Genomic DNA, 6,866 nt, shown 5'->3' on the forward strand with positions numbered 1-6,866 from the left:
CCTTAGTTTCCTTGCTGCTCTTGCCAGTTATACTCCCCCAAATTAAATATAACAACAATAACAATAACAAAAACAATAATATATAACCTCTGCTGAGCACTTACCTTGTTTCAGGCACTGTTCCAAGAATTTTACATGTTTTTTTTCCTTTAATCTCCACAGCAATCTTAGGAAGCTTATTAAAATGAAAACTGAAGCTGCAAAGGATATCTTTTCCCAGGTCACATGGCTAATAAGTGAATAATCTAGGAGAGGATGCAAAGCAAGGCAAGCAGTCTCCACAGCGTACCCTCATAGCATCACTCCAGAATTAAGAGTTGTGTCACTTCATATCCATTAAAGGAATCCCTGAACTGTGATCAGTTTTGTCAGTTGGACTCAAGATGTGATTATAGCCTAGCTTACTCACTCTGAGCCTCATTTTATTCAATTGAAAATTCTTGAAGCCAAACGTGGGCCTCAGGCACGAGCTCTGTCATTTGAATTGGTCCCAACTGGGTTAGTCCCCAATATCTGGCAAGCCCAGTTAGACAGGTCTTGTGGTGCAGTCCAGCTCCCATCTGCCTCCTGCCATAAAACAGGAAAAGTCTTAATCTGAACGTAAGTTTCCTAAAGTCAAATAGTGTGCGATCTCACTGGTATGCCATCCTATATCTGCAACAAACCAAGCCATACAGAATAAACGTGATGTGCAAGCCTATACACATGCACATACACAAACCCTCTGGGAGAAAGATCTTGCCTTGGGAGCAAGATCTAAAGTCTTCAACTGATTTTAAAAGATTTGGGAAAAAATATTTCTGAAACAAAAGAAACATAAGAAGCAGGAAAAAAGAAAACAGAACATATAATAAAGAGATTCAATGTGCGACCTCTCCAGGAGTGTGTTTAAGTAGGGACATTGGTGTCACCTCTATTGGCCGTACAATTTTGGGCAACTGAACCTCAGTATCCTCAGCTGTAAATTAGGAATGATAATTAAGACCTACTGCAATGTCTTATGGGAAGGATAAAAAGATAATACATATAAAAACACCCGTTACCTTTAAATTGTTATAAACATTTTGTATTGAAGCTTTGCTCAATTTTATTTGCACTTCAAACAACCCTATTGAAAGTATCACCTCAAATTCCACAAACAAATAATTCCAAACACACAGCCTCTATCTACACATACAAAGTTAACGACTCAGTACATAAAGGTGCTTTTTTGTAAGTACTTTAAAGTTGGTGAGGGAGAAAAGTATTTGGTGAATTATTCTCTTTGTTTTGCGTGTATGGAGTCAACCTTTTCCCTAACTCTCCCAATTCAGACCTCAACCTCTGGTTCTCAGGAGTTCTTAGACAATGTCCCCTGAGGGAATAGTCACTTGAGAAAAATGCACTGGTCCCACCTCTATCCCCAGGCTAAATCTAACAAGAGTCTTTCACTGTCTCTTCATTTCCACTGCACAGAAATTCAAAGCATTAAAAAAACACATTCAAAATTCAAGCAAAAACAGCATTTCTATGCCTTTATTTTAAAATATCCACATTAACTTCTTGCTCTCTGGTTTTCTTACTAGGCAGTAGAATGACACTGAATACCTGAAAACACTACTACTCTGATTACTGGAATAACTTACTGTTTTCCCTTCTATTTGGTGCAGGGTTAGGATTCCATCTTGAGTCTGGAATAACTGAGATGGGTTACATAAGCATGAAAACGCCTTGTCATCATTTGCTTCAAATCTTTATTTGAGAATGTTTTAAATCCTAGAAAATCAAGGAAGTGTCAGCAAAAGCTAAATTTGGTATGGCATTTGAGAATCACTAGCGATTAGAGTCCTCTGTTGAAAAGATGACTGAAAACACGGTTGTTCAGAGCCGTCTGTGCTATGAATGTGGTAAGAGGCTGCAGCAAAAGAGCTTGGCTTTGATGATGAAGCAGCAGAAACGTGAAATGCCAAAACAGCTCTGTGCTTTCACAGAACTGGTTAGAATTATAGGAGATCATAGGCAAGGAATCATAATCTTGTTTGGCATTTGAGGGTATTAAGAAAAATAACAGCCCTGGTTTTATTTTGTGGACTCTTCTATAGGAAGAGGGAAGTGACTGGATTAACAACAACAAAGTGTCTGTTTGGTTCATAGCACTTTTCTTTGGGACTCTCACTTAAGAAATATTGCTTTAATTGTCACTTAGAATAATAGATTTTAATGATTTGGGGACTATTTTGCGTCCCCATCCTTGGAAAAGAAATTGGACCTAATTTTAAAGAATCTCAGATCTACTAACTTTGTTAGCCAAGCTAAGAAGATAAGGACCGGTAAGTTTTTCTTGGCACAGATAATTTTTTATATGGTTAAAGCATTCTGCCAGAAAGTTGTAAAACCACATGAAATTTTGATGGGAGAATTTTCTTTTATTGGTGGTGTTGATATTAAAAAACAAAAGAGCCAGTTATTTTACCAGCAAAATGAGTTTATGCAGGGATAGCAGAAGAACAGCAATTTGGGAAAAGTAAACTATGAGAAACCAGAGGCAAGTATGAAGAACAGAAGGGAGGGGCTTGCTTTTATAGGGGAAAGGAGGAAGTCGGGTAGAGGTGTTTTGCTGAGTTCTCACTGGCTGGGCTGTCGCTGGGCCAAGGAGAAATTCCTCTTTCCTTCTGCTGGGTATGTAAAGTAAGCTCCTTTATATTGGGAAATGCAAGGTCTGCTTAGTATGATGAGTGGTAGTGCATGAAATCTCCCTCTTCAGGGCTGCCCAACTCCATTTTAAATGAGGTTTCCTTTATTTACTTTTACTGTGGCAAAAGCAGATAGAGTTATTACCTTTAGGCTTACAAACCAATTTCTGGTCACTATTTTCCAGCCTCAAAAGCTTGTTTATCTCTGGCTCACTATAGGAAAAGAGAACTGCCTCTAAAGTACTCATGGGAGGCTGTTGAGTATTTGGAGAGAGTTTAGGTCATTATGTCTTAGTGGGGGTGGGGGGTCTCCTCCTAATATAATAATTGAGGAGTAATTCCATGAACAAATGGCATTTTGAAGGCTATCTGGTCCTGGTTTGGCTATATAGAGATAAAAATTAATCAGAATCCAATAATCGACATTTTTCTATCAAAATAAGCAGAGACATAATTCAGATATGAGGAAGTTTTGCAGAGATAGCAAGTTTTTAACCAAATGCAAGCTCTGATGACAAAGCCAATTCATTAGAATGTACTGGCCCATCCTCAACCTCTCTGGTAGCTAAGGGAGACCACACTAGCCCATGAAAAGATGGAGGAGATGGAGGCTTACATTACTAAAAACTTAGTAATGAGGAATGACTAAGAATTATGAAAATGATACCACCCTATCACAATGTCCCCAAATCCATGACACCCCCAAAGAGCTATACAATACAGCCTTTATAACAGCAATCCCATACTTCGGATTCAATGTTCTTCTTAACCCACATAAGAAACACCAAAACTTTCAGCCTTACCTGATGCAAAAGAAAATGAGATAAAAGAACACAAAAGTATTCAAGAATTGTGTAGGTGGACTTTCATATCTTTCATTTATAATAAAAGTGAAATGGGACCCCCAACTCCTATTATAGAAATAAACCAGAATGTAATTTTGAGGAAAACTCATGTAGTTCTAAGAATAAAAATGGAAGAATCACCATTCCAAACCAGTTAGTGGAATTTCCTCTCCAGGATTTTTCCTTCCAGAAAGATACAGCTAGAAAATATGAGAGGCTTCTTAAAACAAAACTTAAAAAGCAAGAGACACACAAACATGCAGTCTTTCTTATTGTTGGCTTTACAATAACAGCACCTGGATTCAAATCCTAGCTTGTTTGCTATGTGAAAATGGGAGTGTTACCTAACCTCTCTGGGCCGAATTTCTTCACTTAAAAAAGAGGGAGTAATACGAGGAATTAACTCAAAGATTGGGTGTGAGAATTAAGTGAAACACTAAAAGTGATTAGAATGCCTCCCAACATATTTCTAATACTTCATTTGTTCATTTATTTTGCACACATTTATTGAACACCTGCTCTGTGCAAGTAGGATCCTAGTGCTTGGGTTACAGCAGTGAACAAAACAATGTTTCTGCCCTCATGAACTTTATATTCTAGGGGATTTTATCTATTATGTGATTAAGCTATTATCCAAGAATTTATGAAAAACATTTAATTTCAACATGTACCAATGCACTAATGCGTTATAGACATAAGACACAGTCCAGCACTCATTTTAAAATAACTGAAGCCTAAGGAGAAGTGAGAAAAGACTTTAAAATAACCAAAAACATCTGCACACATGCCCTAAAAGCAATGTTTTAAAAATTAAAAAAAAAAAAATGGGGATGTAAAGATCTTTTTGAGAGTTTATTAAAAACCACAGATCTGTTTCTAATAATGTTAAAATACCTACCTAAATAATCAACAATTCCACTCCTAGGTAGTTACACCCCCCCCAAAAAAATTAAAAGATATGTCCACAAAAATACCTGTATAAGAACGTTCATAACACCCTTATTTATAATAGCCAAAAGCAAGTCAAAGGTCCGTCAATAGAAGAAAAGATGGTGGAATTGTAATATAATCATATGGGAGAATACTGCTTAACAGTGAAGAGGAATTACTTATTGATAGATACAATAATATATTGAAGCTCAAAAACATTAGAAATTAGACAGAAATGAATATATATTATGTGATTCCATTAAGATGACTTTCAAAAATAAGCAAAACTAATTTATAGTGATAAAAATCAGTAACTAGTTGCACTATGGTGGATGGGAAATTGATTGGAAAAGATGCCCAGGAAACTCTGGATGATGGAAATCTTTTATATGTTTTTTTTTTTAAGTAGTAACTACACAGGTGTATATAATTGTCATAACTCATAGAAACTAACTTTTGAGATGGGTGCACTCTGATTATATATTATATTCATTAAAAAAGCAAGTCATTAAAAACTGTAGGCACATCCCCAGATAGATGCTCATATATTTTATATAAAATTTCAGATGATAAATGGATCCCAAGGTCAAATTTTCTCATATAGGTACTAGTGACAATTGGTTAAATTTAAATGTTACTGTTTAAAAAAATGTGTATAGATAATTCAAGAAGAATCTTGTCGAGAAAAAGCTCGGTCTAATTCACTAACATTTCCTATATACCAATTCTGTTTTGACTTGCTTTCCCCACAGATAGTCAAAACAGAAGGTTGTACTTGATCAGGACATACTTACCATTAATTTTGAAAAGTGTGGATGTTGGAGTCATTTTTAGTATTTCTTTTGAAAGGTATGTAGGGTGAAAAAGAAGGTTGTTAGGTGTACTGACTATGAGGGAATCAATTCACATCTCTCCTTAAACACCATATTGTGCTTTGAGCAATATTTTTATATATTCTAAAGAAATATGTGCTTGGACCCTTTAAAAAGAAGCAATTTTCTGTCAGGGATCTGTGACCCTGACCAAGCTATATACATCTGCAAAAAATGCCTATAGAGACTAATAAGGAACCCGATTGTATGCTAATTTCAAATTAGCTTTTATACTAGCTTCAGGCTTCAAAGGGGGCTAAGAGGAAAGAAATACTTACATGGAAGAAAATTACTCTTGATTAGAAAAAGACCATCATGAGAGAAAAAGACCATCCCATTTCTCTCTCCCTTCTGATTGGAGCAAAAGGCCATGGAGAAAGGAAAACAGAATTTTGTGAAAAAGGAGACAGAAGAAGAAAGCTACATATAAAAGTGGCAGACCAACCCAAAGGAGAGAAAAAAATCATTCAGACTGAAAGTTTGTACTTATTTCTATGAGGAAAAAAAAATAGGATTAGGCTAAAGAATGATTGAAGTTTAATGAGAAGGTCTCTAATTATACTGACATATTTATTTAAATATTTTCTGGGTATTATTTGGATAATAATTTATCAGTTAGTAGTGCTGCTTGTTGATTTACAAAAAAGTTCAGTTTTTACAGAATAGCATAATATCACAGGAAAAGTGGTTTTATTTTATATATGCCTATGAGCAGTTCAGACATTTAATTCCTTGCCCTGAGTCTACTGGCTTCTGTCCCCCTGAGGAAACTAGCCTTTACTGCAGGCATAGAACCTGAGAAACAATAATCTACCCACATGTCTTATTCCTCTAACCCAAACCTATAGAAAATGACTATTTTTATACATCTTACCTAAACCAGTAGCATAGACCAATAGCTTTTAAACTTTTGAACAAGACCCTCAGTAAAAGATACATTTTACATCATGACGCAAAATACATGTCTACATCACCGAAACAGAAGTCCAGAAAATAAATTTAATCCTTACCCAATACGATTTGCTTGGATGGATTTTATTCTAAACCACTTTTTCTGTTCCATTTTTAACACTAATTGTTGTCCACTGAAATGATTTCACTATCCCAGTTTAAAAAGCACATATTACAAAAGCTTAATCCACTCCTCCTTGCCTAAATTATCTTTATGATTGGTGAGGTGGCACAAAATGTCCTTTGACGATATGCTAGATTGTGAGGGCCTAAAGACTAACTGAGGCATGACCTTTGGATCTTCAAAAGACCTCTAGAGAACTTGTCTACAGCAGATGTGGAACTAGTAAGATATCCTTTCCCCTTGCCCTTCCTTCTGCTAACTCCAATGCTCATACTGTTCCCCTCTGAAATATGATCAGCCTCCATTCCCGGTGTCCCCGAGCAGGACCCAGCATCCTGCTTTTTCTCAACCGGGCAATTCAACATTGGCCTACTCAGAAACTGAGATTTACTGATTTAATACAGTTATATATTTTAATCAAATTATGGTAGTTTCCAGCCCCTCAACAAAGGATTTATTGTTCTTTTCATTA

This window comes from Eumetopias jubatus, unplaced genomic scaffold, assembly GCF_037043125.1.
Source record: "Eumetopias jubatus isolate StellerSeaLion01/CBP00866 unplaced genomic scaffold, mEumJub1_p1.0 scaffold_6, whole genome shotgun sequence".
NCBI lineage: Eukaryota > Metazoa > Chordata > Mammalia > Carnivora > Otariidae > Eumetopias > Eumetopias jubatus.